The sequence below is a fragment of the Phocoena sinus genome, chromosome 1 (assembly GCF_008692025.1).
Source record: "Phocoena sinus isolate mPhoSin1 chromosome 1, mPhoSin1.pri, whole genome shotgun sequence".
Lineage (NCBI taxonomy): Eukaryota > Metazoa > Chordata > Mammalia > Artiodactyla > Phocoenidae > Phocoena > Phocoena sinus.
The window spans coordinates 31,469,031-31,487,124 of NC_045763.1; the positions used below are offsets into that span (position 1 = coordinate 31,469,031).

General features: G+C 41.2%; 1 long non-coding RNA gene across 1 annotated transcript; it reads right to left on the reverse strand.

The window, feature by feature from the left end:
- Window positions 1–5,031: 5,031 nt before the first annotated feature.
- On the reverse strand, window positions 5,032–17,677 carry LOC116750898. Its single transcript, XR_004349151.1, has 4 exons — window positions 17,539–17,677; window positions 13,633–13,639; window positions 9,342–9,345; window positions 5,032–5,042 (listed from the first exon to the last, which is right to left on the reverse strand). It is a non-coding gene; the product is annotated as an uncharacterized LOC116750898 (long non-coding RNA).
- Window positions 17,678–18,094: the final 417 nt, after the last annotated feature.

The window sequence follows — 18,094 nt, forward strand, 5'->3', positions numbered from 1 at the left end:
GATGCCGGAATGAGTTCACATCCCTTTACTTCCTCTCCTTTACACGCCCCATGCCCCAGATCAGAACTTCTCCACTTCTCCTAGCTGCACAAGGGAGTCCCTGGAGCTTCTAAGAAATAGAGATGCCCACACCTGACCCCAGATCAATAGAATCAGAGCCTTTGGGGATGGAGCCCAGGGAGTCATCCTTCTTAAGTCTCCCAGGTGACGCTGGTGTGCAGACACCGGTGAGAACCACCACTCTGGTTGTGTTAGTCAGGGTTTTCTAGAGAAGCAGAACCCATAGGACATAGAGATAGAAATAGAGATAGAGACAGAGATGATAGAGAGAGAGAGAGAGAGGTAGTAGGTAGGCAGGTAGATAGATAGATAGATGGATAATAGATAGATAGATACATAGGTAGATGATAGATAGATAGATATAAATAGACAGACAGATAGATAGATCATAGATACATAGATACGTAGAGAGAGATTTATTATAAAGAATTTGCTTGAGATTATGGAGGCTGAACAGTTCCAGGATCTGCAGTCAGCAAGCTGGAGACCCAGGAGAGCCAAAGTATAAGTTCCAGTCCTGGTCCAAGTTCAAAGGCAGGAGGGGCTTCCCTGGTGGCACAGTGGTTGAGAGACCGCCTGCTGATGCAGGGGACACGGGTTCATGCCCCGGTCCGGGAAGATCCCACATGCCGCAAAAAAAAAAGGCAGGAGACCAGTATCCCAGGTCAGTAGTCAAGCAACAGAAATTCCTACCTCCTCAGGCTCTTTGGTCTATTCAGGCCTTCAATGGATTGGATGAGGCCCCCATTCTGCTTCACTCAGTCTACCAGTTCAAAGGTTAATCTCACCCAGAAACACCCTCACAGGCACACCCAGAATAATGTTTAACCAAATATCTGGGCACCCCATGGCCCAGTCAAGTTGACACAAAATTCACCACCACACTGACCTCAGCCAGCTTCTCCAGGCTTCCTAGATTCCCCATCTCCCTGGCTTTGCTCGTGCAGTCTCTTCTGCCTGGAATGCCATCTCCCCAGCCCCAGCATTTTGCTAATCCAACTCCACTCACCAAACTCAATGGTCAAACGCCCTCTTCCAGGGAGCCTCTCATGAGCCACTCCTGGGTTTCTGAGAGCAGAGCAGCTCCCAAATAACTGGGATGGCCCAGAGACTTCCCTCAGCTCTGCTCCTGTGTAAACCTTGCCCCACCCTATGAGGCAGGGAGAGCAAAAGGGGCAAACCCTTGGGAGAACCAGAGCGAAGGGTCCACCGGAAAGTGGGCTTTGGGTCACCTGCTGCTATTGATCAGGGACCAATTTGTTTGGAGATAAAGACAAAAAAACCTGGATGTCCCAGCAGCAGCAGGCCTGTGGAATTCTCCAGTTTCTCCAGCCCACATCCACATCCCTCTAACTGCCCACGGCACACTTCAGCCCCCTCAAATGTCACCCTTTTTCTGCAGAGAAATGTCCAAGGATAACACAGACTCACCTGCGCTCACAAGCAGCGCTCTCGTGTTTCTGTCTCTGCGCCTTCAGGGCCGTCTGGGGTGGCCCCCTCACCTGCCGTCCCTCCTAAGATGAGGCCACGTTGCATTCCCAGTAAAGACAGGAATGGACTTGTCCCCGGTGCCATCTGTGCCTTCTGCCCCGGGTTGAGAACAGCTCAGCCCGAAGGCTCTAATGCCGGCTCCCTGGGCCCCATGGACCAGACCCCAGGCTGCCCTCTCCATCCCCTCCCTGCCTGTGACTCCAGACCCGCACGCGGGAACCTCACCCTGACCAATCAACTCATGCGCGTGGATGCACAAGCAGAGATGTGACCTGCCCAGGCTCACAATTAACTGAATTTTCCTTTACGCTTCTTGGCAGCACAATAAGCATTGTTCAGAACCGAGGCTGGGAGAAGCACTTTGGACAAATCGCTGGAAGAAATCTGGAGTCTGATCCCCACTATCCCTCAGCTGGTTCCCCAGTAACACCCCACCCCCAGCTCTGTGAATCTTCATCTTAGCCGAGAGACAAGTGGTTTCTCATCTTTGGGAATTTTCTTCTCCTGTTCATGCTTTGCTTTATTCAAATATCTAAAATGTGTCCTATTCATATTTTCTCTATTTCACCACAGTTATAATCCTCATTTGCTTCCTTCCCCAGAGGCGTCCAGGGGCCCCTTGACCCACCAGCTCCTTTTTTTCTCAGTGTATCAGCCATATCACCAAGATCTCTCTCCAACAAACACAACGTCGTCAGTTTCTAGCGGGACTTGGGGCCCGTGTTGGCCCGTGTTTGCCGTGGCGGTTCTAGGGCCTGTTTAGTTCACTCTGCTCCATCTTCTTCTCCTTTTCTTTCACACACACCTGTGAATTTGTTGGGGCACCTGGACGGTGGGGCTAGTACAAGGAGATTGTTTCCCTACTTGGAGTACCCATCACACCAAATGACCGTCCAACTGCAGTGGGAGAGGGTGGAAGGGGGCGGGCAGTGTAGGTCAGTCTTGTGAGTGGGTGTGAAGTTTAACAGGTATGTGTGTGTGTCAGGTATGCTGAATGATGTGTGTGGTGTGTGACTTCCTGTGGGGGGAGGGTGTGGGTGCCCGTGTACATGTGTGGAGCATATCCTGCATGTGTGTGTAAAACAGCGGCTCACCTGTGTACGTCGGATGCAGGTCTCTGGTACATACAGATGGTCCCAGATTTACGATGCTTCCATTTATAATTTTTGTACTTAACCATGGTGTAAAACGATACACATTCAATAGAAACCATACTTCAAAATGAATTTTGGGGCTTCCCTGGTGGCGCAGTGGTTGAGAGTCCACCTGCCGATGCAGGGGACACGGATTCGTGCCCCCGTCTTGGAAGATCCCACATGCTGTGGAGCGGCTCGGCCCGTGAGCCATGGCCACTGGGCCTGCGCGTCCGGAGCCTGTGCTCCGCAACGGGAGAGGCCACAACAGTGAGAGGCCCGCGTACCGCAAAAAAAAAAAAAAAATGAATTTTGATCTTTTCCCCAGCTAGTGATATGCAGTACATACTCTCTCGTGATGCTGGGCAGTGGCAGAAGCTGTAGCTCTCATTCAGTTATGAGATCACAAGGGTGAAAACTGATACCCTTACAACTCTCCTGTACCCAGACAACCATTCTGTTTTTTACTTTCAGTACAGTATTCAATTACATGAGATATTCAACACTTTGTTATAAAATGGGCATTGCGTTAGATGTTTGTGTCCGACTGCAGGCTAATGGAAGTATTCTGAGTATGTTTAAGTTAGGCTGGGCTAAGCGATGATGTTCGGTAGGTTAGGTGTATCAAATGTATTTTTGACGAAATATTTTCCATTTATGATGGGTCTATCAGGACATAACCCCACCATAATTTGAGGAAGATCTACAGTATATCTGGTGCTTGAGCTCCTGTGCATGTAGGAGGTGTCTGCTCTCTGGAGAGCTGACATGTACATGTAAGGATAGGATGGGAGTGTGGGTTTGAAGGGAGGAGGGATGAGATCAATGAGAGAACACATACTAGCCTGGTAGGAGGTAGTTCAGCCCTTTGTCGGACAAGGCTGTCAGGCCTGCCCCAGTGCAGAGAAATAGGAAGAGTGTGAGCTCTTTGGAAAGGGGACCCCAGGTGAAGAATATGCTGATCCCAAGAAGAAAAACATTATGAGTCAGGGTTGGGCCCCAGAGACCTGCAGGATGGAGTTTGGGGCTCAGAGTGGGGCTCGGGGGCCCCACTGGGATAGATGAAAGGAGGGGCAGCTCCAAACAGGCAGACAAGGCAGGTGCTGGCCTACCACAGCCTTCAGGAAGTATGGCACAGAAAGACCCGGGTTCGAATCCTGACCTCTGCCACTCCCTAAAGGTGTGGCCCCAGGCAAGTGACTTAACTTCTGTCAGCCTCAGTTTCTTCATCCACAAAATAGAGTGCTCTAAAAATTAAAATAGAGGAACATACAAAAGGACTTAGCACAATGCCTGGTACACAGTGAGCACTGAGGAGGTGGCCATTATGTTGTTCTTACTGTTATTTTCCTCCAAAGCCCCACCCCTGCTAGCATCACGGGAGCCTCTGATGGAAGACTGAGGCTTTCCAGGCCAGGAGGACGTGGAGGGTTTGCAACACCTCCTCCACCGGCTGTGCTGCCTTAGCCCTGGGATGCATGCCCTTGGGAGCATACGCAGTGCCCCTCCTGCTCCCCTGTCAGAGCTGGGGTCCACCTGGGAGGGAAGCAGTTGTTTGCGGAGGTGGCATGTGGAGTGTGTATGTGTGTTTGAGGGCAGCTGACTACCCTGCGGTTGGACCTCCACCCAGCCCGTTCCTACAGCCAAATCCTAGCAAGCGTCTGTTCATTCATCTGCTTATTTCATGGATGAGAACCTGTCGGGCGCTGTCCTAGGTGCTGGAGACTTGACGGTGATCACAGTATAGGCTGAAGGTGCTCAGGCATTCCAGAATAACATGCTAGCTTTAAGTATCAAAATATTAATATTTTTAATATTAAAAATACAATTTTAATTGTATTAAAATACAATTTTAATATTTTATACTTACAGTTGTGTAATACAATTATTTCAGTATTTTTAAAAATTTGAAATCTGAATTATTTACATCTGGAGAGATACTCAGAAATTTTTATGCTATATCAAAATTTCTAATTGGCCCAAGAAACACTCCTTTAAAAATCCATCTGTCTATATTCCTCCCCTGTTATTGTGAAAAATCCCATGACCAGGATCACTGGCTGGTTGGCCATTGTTTGCTTTTTCCTTCAGTTGGTTGGTTTGAGTGATATTAGTAATTTATACTCCTCCTAAAGCCAGTCTGGGTTCTGCTGTTCTTTGGAGAGCCTTGAAGGGGTCTCCTTAGAATAGGAAGGAGAGGACACATTAAGGCAAACAAGAAGAGGATATGACAGCAGAATTGGGAGATGGGGGAGGGACAAAGAAAGAATGAGGTTCCCAGGTCTTCCCAGCTTCCTTTCCCTGGGATGAGATTCACTCTGCTCCCCTCCCAGAAAAGGGCCAGATCCCTTGCTGTGCCTGATTCCTCCTCTTGTAGGATAATTTATTTCAGTTTGTTTTGATTATCATTCTGCTGAAAGAATAAAGTTTCCTCAGTCCTCTATCCTGGCTTTCCCTTAGGAAGAACTTAGGACAAAGTATAGACGACTTTGGTGGCCATATCTCACCTTTTTAATGAAACACCAATAGTTGGGTCTTTCTTAAAATACCATATTGTTATACTATCATTTTGATCCAATGCTACAGCTATAACTACTACAATATGATGATGAGCGAAACTCCCTACCCTCAAGGAGTTTTTACTTTAGTGGGGGAGACACAATAAAGAAGGGCTAGACGATTCCCACCTGACTTACTGAGCATTTGAAGTGGGACTGCTCTAAATTGAGGTGTGCTACAAACGTAAAATATACCCTCAAAAGACTTTATGCAAGAAAAAAGAATGTAAATAATTTTTGTATAGAGTACACACTGAAATAATACTACTCTGATATTTTGGGTTAAATAATACATATTCTTAAATAAAACATGTTATCAAAAATTTTTTAAACATTAAAAAAATAAAGAAGTGAGCATATATGTAACATAATTTCAAATAGTGTTATGACTGGATTAGTTTTTTGCTGCATGACCAACCATGCTAATATTTTATGATTTTTTTAAAATGACTATTTATTTTTGCTCATGAGATTACAGGTCAGCTCAGCAGTTCTAACAGTCTGGTCTGGGTTCCTTCACGCATATGCAATTGGCTCCAGGGAAGCCCGGTGGTTCTGCTTCTGGGAAAGGCTGGCTGTTGGCTGGGGTGCCTCAGTTTTCCTCCACCAGTTCTCTCATCCTCCGCCAAACTAGCTCAGTCTTTTTCTCCAGGCAGTTGCTGGCATCCAAGAGTAAGAGCAGAAGATGACAAGGCTCAGAGCTGGCACACCTTTACTTCCCAAACATTCTATTGGACAGAGCAAGTCATAAGTCCAGTCCAGATTTGAGGACTGGGGAAATAGACTCCACATCTCAATGGAAGGTGTTGCAAAGTCATACTGCAGAGGGGTGTTGATGGAGGGATGGATAATTGCAGCCATTGTTGCAATCAATGACATGGGTAATAAAGAAAATAAAAGGAGGTAATGGGATAAGAAAGTGACAGGGTGAGAAGCTTCTTTATATTAGGTCAGAGAAGACCTCTCTGAAGAGAAAAATTTGAGATGAGACCTGAGTGGCAAGAAAGAGCAATTACGCTTCACAGATTAGGTAGAGGAGCACAGCATGTGCAAAGGCCCTGAGTACGTAAAAATCTTAATTGTGCTCAGGATTCAGAAAGAAGCTGAGTCTACCTGGGATAAATAAATAGATGGGGGAAATGCTAAGAGACCAAATTAAAGAAATAGGGGGTAATCATATTTGGCCTTATAGGTATGATAAGATATTTGCATTTTATTTTAAATGTGATAGGAAGCCATTGGAGGGCTTGAAACAGAAAAGTGAAATGATCTGATTAAAATTTGGCTGCTGTGGGGACAATAGGCTAAATTGGGAACAGGCCAGAGTGGAAGCAGGTAGGAGAATATTGTAAGAGTCCAGGCAAGAAATACCAAGACAGAGACCAAAGTGGTAGCAGTGAAGTTGTAAGAGTTGGGATGCTCTGGAATATATTTTTGAAGCAGAGCCTGCAGGACGTTCTAATGGATTAGATGTTAGAGGAGAAGAAAAAAGAAGTGAAGGTGACTCCAAGTTTTTTCCTTAAGTTTTTGGGTGCATTAGTGAATAAACCTCATCACTAAGATACAAAGACTATGAAAGAAACACGTTTGGGAGAGGAGTAAGTTGAGAATTTTACTGTGGGCTTGTTAAGTGTAAGAGGCCTGGTAGAACAGGGAAACATACTCAATATTTTGTAATAACCTGTAAGGGAAAAGAAACTGAAGATATATATATATATATATATATATATATATAAATATAAATAACTGGATTACTGTACTATACACCTGAAACTAACATGATATTGTAAATAAACTATACTTCAATAAAAACAAACAAATGAATAATTTTTAAAAGAGGCCTGGTAGACATCACAGAGGTGTCTAATAAGCTAATCAGATGGGTGAGTCTCGAATTCAGAGGGGAGATTGCGCTGGAGATATCTATTTTATAGCCGACAGCATATCTAGCATGAGGCTAGATAAATCTACCAATGAAGATAATAAATAGAAAAGAGAAGGGGACCTACGCCAATATTCAGAAGTAGATCAGAAAGAGGAAATAGAAGAAAAGGAGATTAAGAAGTGACCATTAAAGCAGGAAAACAAAAAAGAAAATAAAGTATTTCTAAAAGGAGGGAGTGATCACTTCTGCTTCCAGCCAAGATGGGGTAACAGGGACCAGATACCCTTACATCTTAAACTACTAGGAAACCAAAGCATTGTTTCATAATAACAAGTTTTAAGCATTGTGCAAAAAAGCAGTACAGAAACTTGATCTCTGAAAGAAGGCAAACAAGCAAGGTTGTTTGTCGATTGTACCAGCTCACCACCTAGAGGCATTTTTCAGGCCTTAGCAAAGGGAGTGGAGACCATAACAGAAGCCGGCAGTCTGAGTGAGTAGAGAAGCCAGAGATGAAAGTTCAGGGAAGCCAAGGCAGATAGAATTTGCAAGGCTGAGTACCAAAAGGGCAGGACCTTCACAAAGAGAGCATTTCAGAGATCTGCACAGGTGTCCCCTCAAGTCTGTGGCTGGATGTGCATAAGCAAAAACTACCCAAAGATGGAAAAAGAACCATCAGGAAAAACATAAGCAGAACAATTCCCAGAGTTCACACAGGATCGAGAACAAACTTCATAACACATGGGGCTTTGGGTAGAATCCTCAAAAAGGAATTGCCTTAATATTGGTGCTAAATTATACCTAGACTAAAAGTTGCTTTGTACCTGCCATAAAAAAAGCTTAACAAGGGTGAAAAGACCCATAGTTCTGAGTAACTATGCACAGGAAAAAAATCCAACACTACTTAAATAAATACAATTATATCCAGCAAGTCCGGGAAAAACTCTGGACTAAGAGGCAAGAGACCATTGTTTCGGGGTGTGCGAGGAGAGCGGATTCAGAGCACCGCCTAAACAAGCTCCAGAGATGGGCACGAGCCGCGGCTAACAGCATGGACTCAGAGATGGGCATGAGATGCTCAGGCTGCTGCTGCAGACGCCAAGAAGCCTGTGTGTAAGCACAGGTCACTATCCACACCTCCCCCTCCTGGGAGCCTGTGCAGCCCGCCACGGTCCCGTGATCCAGAGACAACTTCCCCGGGAGAACACATGCCACGCCTCAAGCTGGTGCAACGTCATGCTGGCCTCTGCCACCACAGGCTCGCCCCGCATTCCATACCACTCCCTCCCGCTGGCCTAAGTGAGCCAGAGCTGTCTAATCAGCTGCTCCTTTAACCCCGTCCTGTCTGGATGGGGAACAGACACCCTCAGGTGACCTACATGCAGAGGCAGGGCAAAATCCAAAGCTGAGCCCCAGGAGCTCTGTGAACAAAGAAGAGAAAGGGAAATTTCTCCCAGCAGCCATAGGAGCAGCGGATTAAATCTCCACAATCAATTTGAGGTACCCTGTATCTGTGGAACACCTAAATAGATAATCATTCCAAAAGTGAGGTGGTAGACTTCGGGAGCAACTGTGGACTTGGGGTTTGCTTTCTGCATCTGACTTGTTTCTGGCTTTATGTTTATCTTAGTTTAGTATTTAGAGCTTATTATCATTGGTAGATTTGTTTATTGATTTGGTTGTTCTCTTCCTTTTTTATTTTATATATATATTTTTCCCCCTTTTTCTCTTTTGTGAGTTTGTATGTGTATGCTTCTTTGTGTGATTTTCTCTGTATAGTTTTGCTTTTGCAATTTCTCCTAGGGTTCTGACTGTCTATTTTGGTTTTTTGTTTGTTTGTTTCTTTTGGGGTTATTTTAGTATAGTTTTTAGTGCTTGTTATCATTGGTGGATTTGTTTTTGGTTTGGTTGCTGTCTTCTTTCTTTCTCTCTCTTTTCAATTAATTTTTATTTTTAATAATTTTTTTCTATTTTAACAACTTTATTTTATTTTTTCTCTCTTTCTTTTTCTCCCTTTTTTTCTGAGCTGTGTGGCTGACAGGGTCTTGGTACTCTGGCTAGGTGTCAGGCCTGAGCCTCTGAGATGGGAGAGCCAAGTTCAGGACATTGGTCCACCAGATACCTCCCAGCCCCATGTAATATGAAACGGTGAAAGCTCTCCCAGAGATCTCCATCACAACACTAAGACGCAGCTCCACTCAACGACCAGCAAACTACAGTGCTGGACACCCTATACCAAACAACTAGCAAGACAGGAACACAAACCCAACCATTAGCAGAGAGGCTGCCTAAAATCATAGCAAGTTCACAGACACCCCAAAACACACCACAGGACGTGGTCCTGCCCACCAGAAAGACAAGATCCAGCCTCATCCGCCAGAACACAGGTACCAGTCGCCTCCACCAGGAAGCCTACACAACCCACTGAACCAAACTTACCCAGTGGGAGCAGACACTAAAAACAATGGGAACTATGAACCTGCAGGCTGCAAAACGCAGACCCCAAACACAGTAACTTAAGCAAAATGAGAAAACAGAAATATGCAGCAGATGAAGGAGAAAGGTAAAAACCCACCAGACCAAACCAATGAAGAGGAAATAGGCAGTTTACCTGAAAAAGAATTCAGAGTAATGATAGTAAACATGATCCAAAATCCTGTAAATAGAATGGAGAAAATACAAGAAATGTTTAACAAGGACCTAGAAGAACTAAAGAGCAAACAAACAATGATGAACAACACAATAAGTGAAATTAAAAATTCTCTAGAAGGAATCAGTAGCAGGATAACTGAGGCAGAAGAACGATAAGTGACCTGGAAGGTAAAAGTGTGGAAATAAATACCACAGAGCAGAATAAAGAAAAAAGAATGAAAAGAATTGAGGAAATCTCAGAGACCTCTGGCACAATATTAAATACACCAACATTCAAATTACACGGGTACCAGAAGGAGAGAAAAAAAAAAGGGACTGAAAAAATATTTGAAGAGATTATAGTTGAAAACTTCCCTAAAATGGGTAAGGAAATAGTCAACCAAGTCCAGGAAACACAGAGAGTCCCATACAAGATAAATCCAAGGAGAAACACGCCAAGACACATATTAATCAAACTATCAAAAATTAAATACGAAGAAAAAATATTGAAAAGCAGCAAGGGAAAAGCAACAATTAACTTACAAGGGAATCCCCACAAGGTTAACAGCTGATCTTTCAGCAGAAACTCTGCAAGTTTCAGCAGAAACTCTGGCAGGACATATTTAAAGTGATGAAAGGGGAAAAGCTACAACCAAGATTACTCTACCCAGCAAGGATCTCATTCAGATTCAATGGAAAAATTAAAACATTTACAGACAAGCAAAAGCTAAGAGAATTCAGCACCACCAAACCAGCTTTACAACAAATGCTAAAGGAACTTCTCTAGGCAAGAAACACAAAAGAAGGAAAAGACTTATAATAACAAACAAAAACAATTAAGAACATGGTCATAGGAACATACATATTGATAACTACCTTAAATGTAAATGGATCAAATGCTCCAACCAAAAGAATGGATACAAAAATAAGACCCACAAATATGCTGTCTACAAGAGACCCACTTCAGACCTAGGGACACGTACAGACTGAAAGTGAGGGGATGGAAAAAGATATTCCATGCAAATGGAAATCAAAAGAAAGCTGGAGTAGCAGTTCTCGTATCAGACAAAATAGACTTTAAAATAAAGACTCTTACAAGAGACAAAGAAGGGCACTATATAATGATCAAAGGATCAATCCAAGAAGAAGATATAACAATTTTAAATATTTAAGCACCCAACATAGGAGCAGCTCAATACATAAGGCAAAGGCTAACAGCCATAAAAGGGGAAATCGACAGTAACACAATAATAGTAAGGGACTTCAACACCCCACTTTCACCAATGGACAGATCATCCAAAATGAAAATAAATAAGGAAACACAAGCTTTAAATGATACATTAAACAAGATGGACTTAATTGATATTTATAGGACATTCTATCCCAAAACAGCAGATTACACTTTCTTCTCAAGTGCTCATGGAACATTCTCCAGGATAGATCATATCTTGCATCACAAATCAAGCCTTGGTAAATTTAAGAAAATCGAAATCGTATCAAGATCTTTTCTGACCACAACGCTATAAGATTTGGTACCAATTACAGGAAAAAGTCTGTAAAAAATACAAACACATGGAGGCTAAACAATACACTACTAAATAACCAAGAGATACAAACAATACACTAGTAAATAACTGAAGAAATCAAAGAGGAAATAAAAAAATACCTAGAAACAAATGACAATGGAAACAAGATGACCCAAAACTTATGGGATGCAGAAAAAGCAGTTCTAAGAGGGAAGTTTATAGCAATAAAATCCTACCTCAAGGAAAAAGAAACATCTCAAATAAACAACTTAACCTTACACCAAAAGCAATTAAAGAAAGAAGAACAAAAAAACTCCAAAGTTAGCAGAAGAAAAGAAATCATAAAGATAAGATCAGAAATAAATGAAAAAGAAATGAAGGAAATGATAGCAAAGATCAATAAGAGTAAAAACTGGTTCTTTGAGAAGATAAACAAAATTGATAAACCATTTGCCAGACTCATCAAGAAAATAAGGGAGAAGATTCAAATCAATAGAATTAGAAATGAAAAAGGAGAAGTAAAAACTGACACTGCAGAAATACAAAGGATCATGAGAGATTACTACAAGCAACTATATGTTAATAAACTGGACAACCTGGAAGAAATGGACAAATTCATAGAAAAGCACAACCTTCTGAGACTGAACCAGGAAGAAATCAAAAATAAAAACAGAAAAATCACAAGCACTGAAATTGAAACTGTGATTAAAAATCTTCCAACAAACAAAAGCCCAGGACCGGATGGCTCCACAGGTGAATTCTATCAAACATTTAGAGAAGACCTATCCTCAAACTCTTCCAAAATATGGCCGAGGGAGGAACATTCCCAAACTCTTTCTACAAAGCCACCATCACCCTGATACCAAAACCAGACAAAGATGTCACAAAGAAAGAAAACTACAGGCCAATATCTCTGATGAACATAGATGCAAAAATCCTCAACAAAATACTAGCAAACAGAATCAAACAGCACATTAAAAGGATCATACACCATGATCAAGTGGGGTTTATCCCAGGAATGCAAGGATTCTTCAATATATGAAAATCAATCAATGTGATACACCATATTAACAAGTTTAAGGATAAAAATCATATGATCATCTCAATAGATGCAGAAAAAACTTTTGACAAAATTCAACGCCCATTTATGATAAAAACCCACCAGATAGTAGGCATAGAGGGAATTTACCTCAACATAATAAAGGCCATATAGACAAATCCATAGACAACATCGTTCTCAATGATGAAAAACCGATACCATTTCCACTAAGATCGGGAATAAGACAATGTTGTCCACTCTCGCCACTATTATTCAACATAGTTTTGGACGTTTTAGCCACAGCAATCAGAGAAGAAAAAGAAATAAAAGGAAAACAAATTGGAAAAGAAGAAGTAAAACTGTCACTGCTTGCAGATGACATGATACTATACATAGAGAATTCTAAAGCTGCTACCAGAAAATGACTAGAGCTAATCAACGAATTTAGTAAAGTAGCAGGATACAAAATTAATGCACAGAAATCTCTTGCATTCCTATACACTAATGATGAAAAATCTGAAAGAGAAATTAAGGAAACACTCCCATTTACCATTGCAACAAAAAGAATAAAATACCTAGGAATAAACCTACCTAAGGAGACAAAAGACCTATATGCAAAAACTATAAGACACTGATGAAAGAAATTAAAGATGATACAAATAGATGGAGAGACATACCATGTTCTTGGACTGGAAGAATCAACATTGTGAAAATGACAATACTACCAGAAGCAATCTACAGATTCAATGCAATCCCTATCAAACTACCAATGGCATTTTTCACATAACTAGAACAAAAATTTCACAATTTGTATGCAAACACAAAAGACCCTAAATAGCCAAAACAATACTGAGAAAGAAAAACAAAGCTGGAGGAATCAGGCTCCCTGACCTCAGACTATACTACAAAGCTACAGTAATCAAGACAGTATGATACTGGCACAAAAACAGAAATATAGATCAATGGAACAGAATAGAAAGCCCAGTTATAAACCCACACACATATGGTCACCTTATCTTTGATAAAGGAGGCAAGAACATACAATGGAGAAAAGACTGCCTCTTCAATAAGTGCTGCTGGGAAAACTGGACAGCTACATGTAAAAGAATGAAATTAGAACACTCCCTAACATCATACAGAAAAATAAACTCAAAATGGATTAAAGAACTACATGTAAGGCCAGACACTATAAAACTCTTAGAGGAAAACAGGCAGAACATTCCATGACATAAATCAGAGCAAGATCCTTTTTGACCCACCTCTAGAGAAATGGAAATAAAAACAAAAATAAACAAATGGGACCTAATGAAACTTAAAAGCTTTGGCACAGCAAAGGAAACCATAAACAAGACAAAAAGACAACCCTCAGAATGGGAGAAGTATTTGCAAATGAAGCAACTGACAAAGGATTAATCTCCAAAATATACAAGCAGCTCATACAGCTCAATATCAAAGAAACAAACAACCCAATCCCAAGATGGGCAGAAGACCTAAATAGACATTTCTCCAAAGAAGATATACAGATTGCCAACAAACACATGAAGGGATGCGCAACATCACTAATCATTAGAGAAATGCAAATCAAAACTACAACAATGTGTCACCTCACACCGGTCAGAATAGTCATCATCAAAAAAATCTACAAACAATAAACACTAGAGAGGGTGTGGAGAAAAGGGAACCCTCTTGCCCTGCTGGTGGGAATGTAAATTGATATAGCCAGCATGGAGAACAGTATGGAGGTTCCTCATAAAACTAAAAATAGAACTACTATACAACCCAGCAATACCACTACTGGGCACATACCCTGAGAAAAACAATATTTCAAAAAGTGTCATGTACCACAATGTTCATTGCAGCTCTATTTACAGTAGCCAGGACATGGAAGCAACTTAAATGTCCATTGACAGATGAATGGATAAAGAAGATGTGGCATATATATACAATGGAATATCACTCAGCCTTAAAAAGAAAGGAAATTGAACTATTTGTAGTGAGGGGATGGACCTAGCGTCTGTCATACAGACTGAAGTAAGTCAGAAAAAGAAAAACAAATACAATATGCTAACACATATATACGGAATCAAAAAAAAAAACGTTCTGAAGAACCTAGGGACAGGACAGCAATAAAGACGCAGACATAAAGAATGGACTTGAGACATGGGGAGGGTGAAGGGTAAGCTGGGACAAAGTGAGAGAGTGGCATGGTCATATATACACTACCAAACGTAAAATAGATAGCTAGTGGGAAGCAGCCACATAGCACAGGGAGACTAGCTCCGTGCTTTGTGACCACCTAGATGGGTGGGATAGGGAGGGTGGGAAGGAGACGCAAGAGGGTGGAGATACGGGGATGTATGTATATGTATAGCTGATTCACTTTGTTATAAAGCAGAAACTAACACACCATTGTAAAGCAATTATACTCCAATAAAGATACTAAATAAATAAATAAATAAATAATTTCTATCAAAAAATGCACAAAAAAAGGGAATTAATTAATTAAAACAAATAAAGTACCACCCTCAGTCTCTCTATCCCCTGGGCTTTCTTGGTTATTGTTCATAGTGTTTAGCATTAAATGATATTAAATTATCAGTTTTCTTTTTTGTGAATTAGCTTATTATCTGTCTCCTCAGCCAGAATATAATTTCCATGAGAGCCAGGATTTGCTGTCCTGTTAACAACCATATCCTCAGTTCCTAAACACTCCATAAACACTTGAATAAATGAATGTTATACAAGTCTTACTTACTTTTTGTTCATAGCATTTAGCACTGTTCACAATTATAATCTTATGCAAATATTTTACTCATGTTTGCCTCCCAGATAGACTTAAAGCCCTTAGAGGGCAGGAATCACATCAGTTTTGCACCCAGTTGAAACTTAAGTATTTAGCACAGTGCCTGATACAGAGTGAGCTTAAAAGTGCTTGTTGACTAGACTTCCTTGGTGGGGAAGTGGTTGGGAATCCACCTGCCAATGCAGGGGACACAGGTTCAAGCCCTGGTCTGGGACCACATGCCACAGAGCAACTAAGCCCATGCGCCAAAACTACTGAGCCTATGTTCTAGAGCCCGCGAGCCACAATTACTGAGCCTACATGCCACAGCTACTGAAACCCATGCGCCTACAGCCTGTGCTTTGCAACGAGAGGCCACTGCAATGAGAAGCCCACATGCAGCAGAGAGTAGCCCCCACTCGCCACAACTAGAGAAAGCCCGCACGCAGCAACAAAGAGCCAACACAGACAAATAAATTTATTTTTTTAAAGTATTTGTTGACTGAAATCAGTGAATGCAGGATTTAATAAATGAAGGCATGAACAGAAAAAAAAAATAATACCTAGCAACCCACAATGTACAGTTAATAACATCTACCATCTAATTAGAAATTACCAGACATGCAAAAAAATAGAAAAAAAAAACTTCTCCATAAGAAGAAGAATCAGTCAGTAGAAACAGACCCACAGCTGGTGGAACAAGCCGACAAGGACAGCAAAATAGCCATTGTAATTATACTCCATTTTTCAGAAGGTAGAAAAAAACATGATCATAATAAGAAAAAATATAGAAGAAATAAAAAAGAAGCAAATGCAAATTCTAGAGATTAAAAAAATACAATATATGAAATGAAAAATACACTAGATGGGATTACAGGATGTTTGACACTGCAGAAAAAAGATCAGTGACTTTGAAAAGATAGCAGTAGAAACTGTCCAAAATGAAGCACTGAGAGAAAAGAGACTGGGAAAAAAATTGGATCATTAAATCCAGATCATCAGTAGAGAACAAAATCAAGCAGTCTAACATATGTGAAATTGAAGTTCCATAAAAAGAGGGAGGGGACTAGCAGATGCAACATTTGAAGAAAAAGACCATGTATTTTTTTCAAATATGGTGAAAATTATAACCCCACAAATTCAAGAATTTCAATGAACTCTAGGCTGAATAAATCTCAAAAACAATTCAAGGTATATCATAATAAAAATCCTCAAATCCATGATTAAAAAAAGAAAAATTTTAAGGCAGCCAGACACATTATATACAGAAAAACAAAGACAAAAATGACAGCAAGGGACTTATCTGGTGGCACAGTGGTTAAGAATCCACCTGCCAATGCAGGGGACACAGGTTCAATACCTGGTCTGCGAAGAGCCCACAGGCTGCGGAGCAACTAAGCCCATGAGCCACAACTACTGAAACCTGAGTGCCTAGAGCCCATGCTCCACAACAAGAGAAGCCACCATGAGGAGAAGCCCACGCACTGCAACGAAGAGTAGCCCCCCACTCACCGCAACTAGAGAAAGCCCGTGTGCAAAAGCCAAGACCCAATGCAGCCAAAAAATAAATAAATTTTATTTTTTAAAAAAATGACAGCAAACTTCATGTCAGAAGCTATGCAAGTCAGAAGAAAATAGAAAGACACCATGGAGACACTAAAGAGAAAAAAACTGTCAACCAAGAATTCTTTAACCCAGCAAAAATATCCTTCAAATCTGAAGATGAAATGCAGGCTTACCACAGAGATATTGCAGGTTCAGTTCCAGACCACTGCAATAAAGTGAGTACTGAACTAAAGAAAGTCACATGAATTTTTTGGTTTCCCAGTTTATGTAAAAGTTATGTTTACACTATATTGTTTATACTATACTGTAGTCCATTAAGTGTGCAATTGTGTTATGTCTAAAAAAGCAATGTATATACCTTAACTTTAAAATCTTTATTGCTAAAACATGCTAATTATTATCTGAGCCTTCAATGAGTCATAATCTTTTTTCTGGTGAAGGGTCTTGCCTTGGTGTTGACTGCTGACTGATCAGGTGTATGTGTATCTTTGTGCATGCGGTGACACTCATCCACCCCGATCAGGAAGAGGGTGTTGAGCTCCATGAGCTCCTCATCCTTCAGTCTGCTCAGCACCTTCTGCGGTGGCCCAGCTATACAGATTCAGGTCACGACTCCAGGCCAGGTGGCCAAAGATGGTTGCTGAATGTTGGGCTTGCTGCAGCAAAATCATAAAATCAGACAATCAATTGGCTCATCCTTTCATGAACACTTATCTGTAGCTTGCAATGTTTTTTATAGCATTTTACAGTAAAACTTTCAAAATTGGAGTCATTCCTCTCAAATCCTGCCACTGCTTTATCATCTAAGTTTATGTAATATTCTAAATCTACACAGCATCTTCACCAGAAGTAGTTCCTATCTCAAGAAACTACTTTCTTTGCTCCATCCATAAGAAGCAATCCCTCATCCATTAAAGTTTCATCACAAGATTGCAGCAATTCAGTCACATCTTCAGGCTCCACTTCTAATTCTAGTTCTCTTGCTATTTTCACCACATCTGTAGTCACTTTCTCCGCTGAAGTCTTGAATCCCTGGAAGCCACTTGTGAGGGTTGGAATCAACTTCTTCCAAATACCCGTTAATGTTGATGTTTTGACCTCTTCCCATGAATTATGAATGTTCTTAACTGCATCTAGCATGGTAAATTCTTTCCAGAAGATGTTCAATTTACTTTGCCTAGATTCATCAGAGGAATCACTATCCATGGCAGCGATAGCCTTACAAAATATATTTCTTAAATAATAAGATTTGAAAGTCAAAATTACTCCTTGACCCATGGGCTGCAGAATGGATGTTGTGTTAGAAGGCATGAAAACAACATTAATCTTGTTGTACATCTCCATCAGAGCTCCTGGGTGACCAGATGCATTGTCAATGAGCAGTAATATTTAAAGGAATCTTTTTTTCTGAGCCCTATGTGTCAAC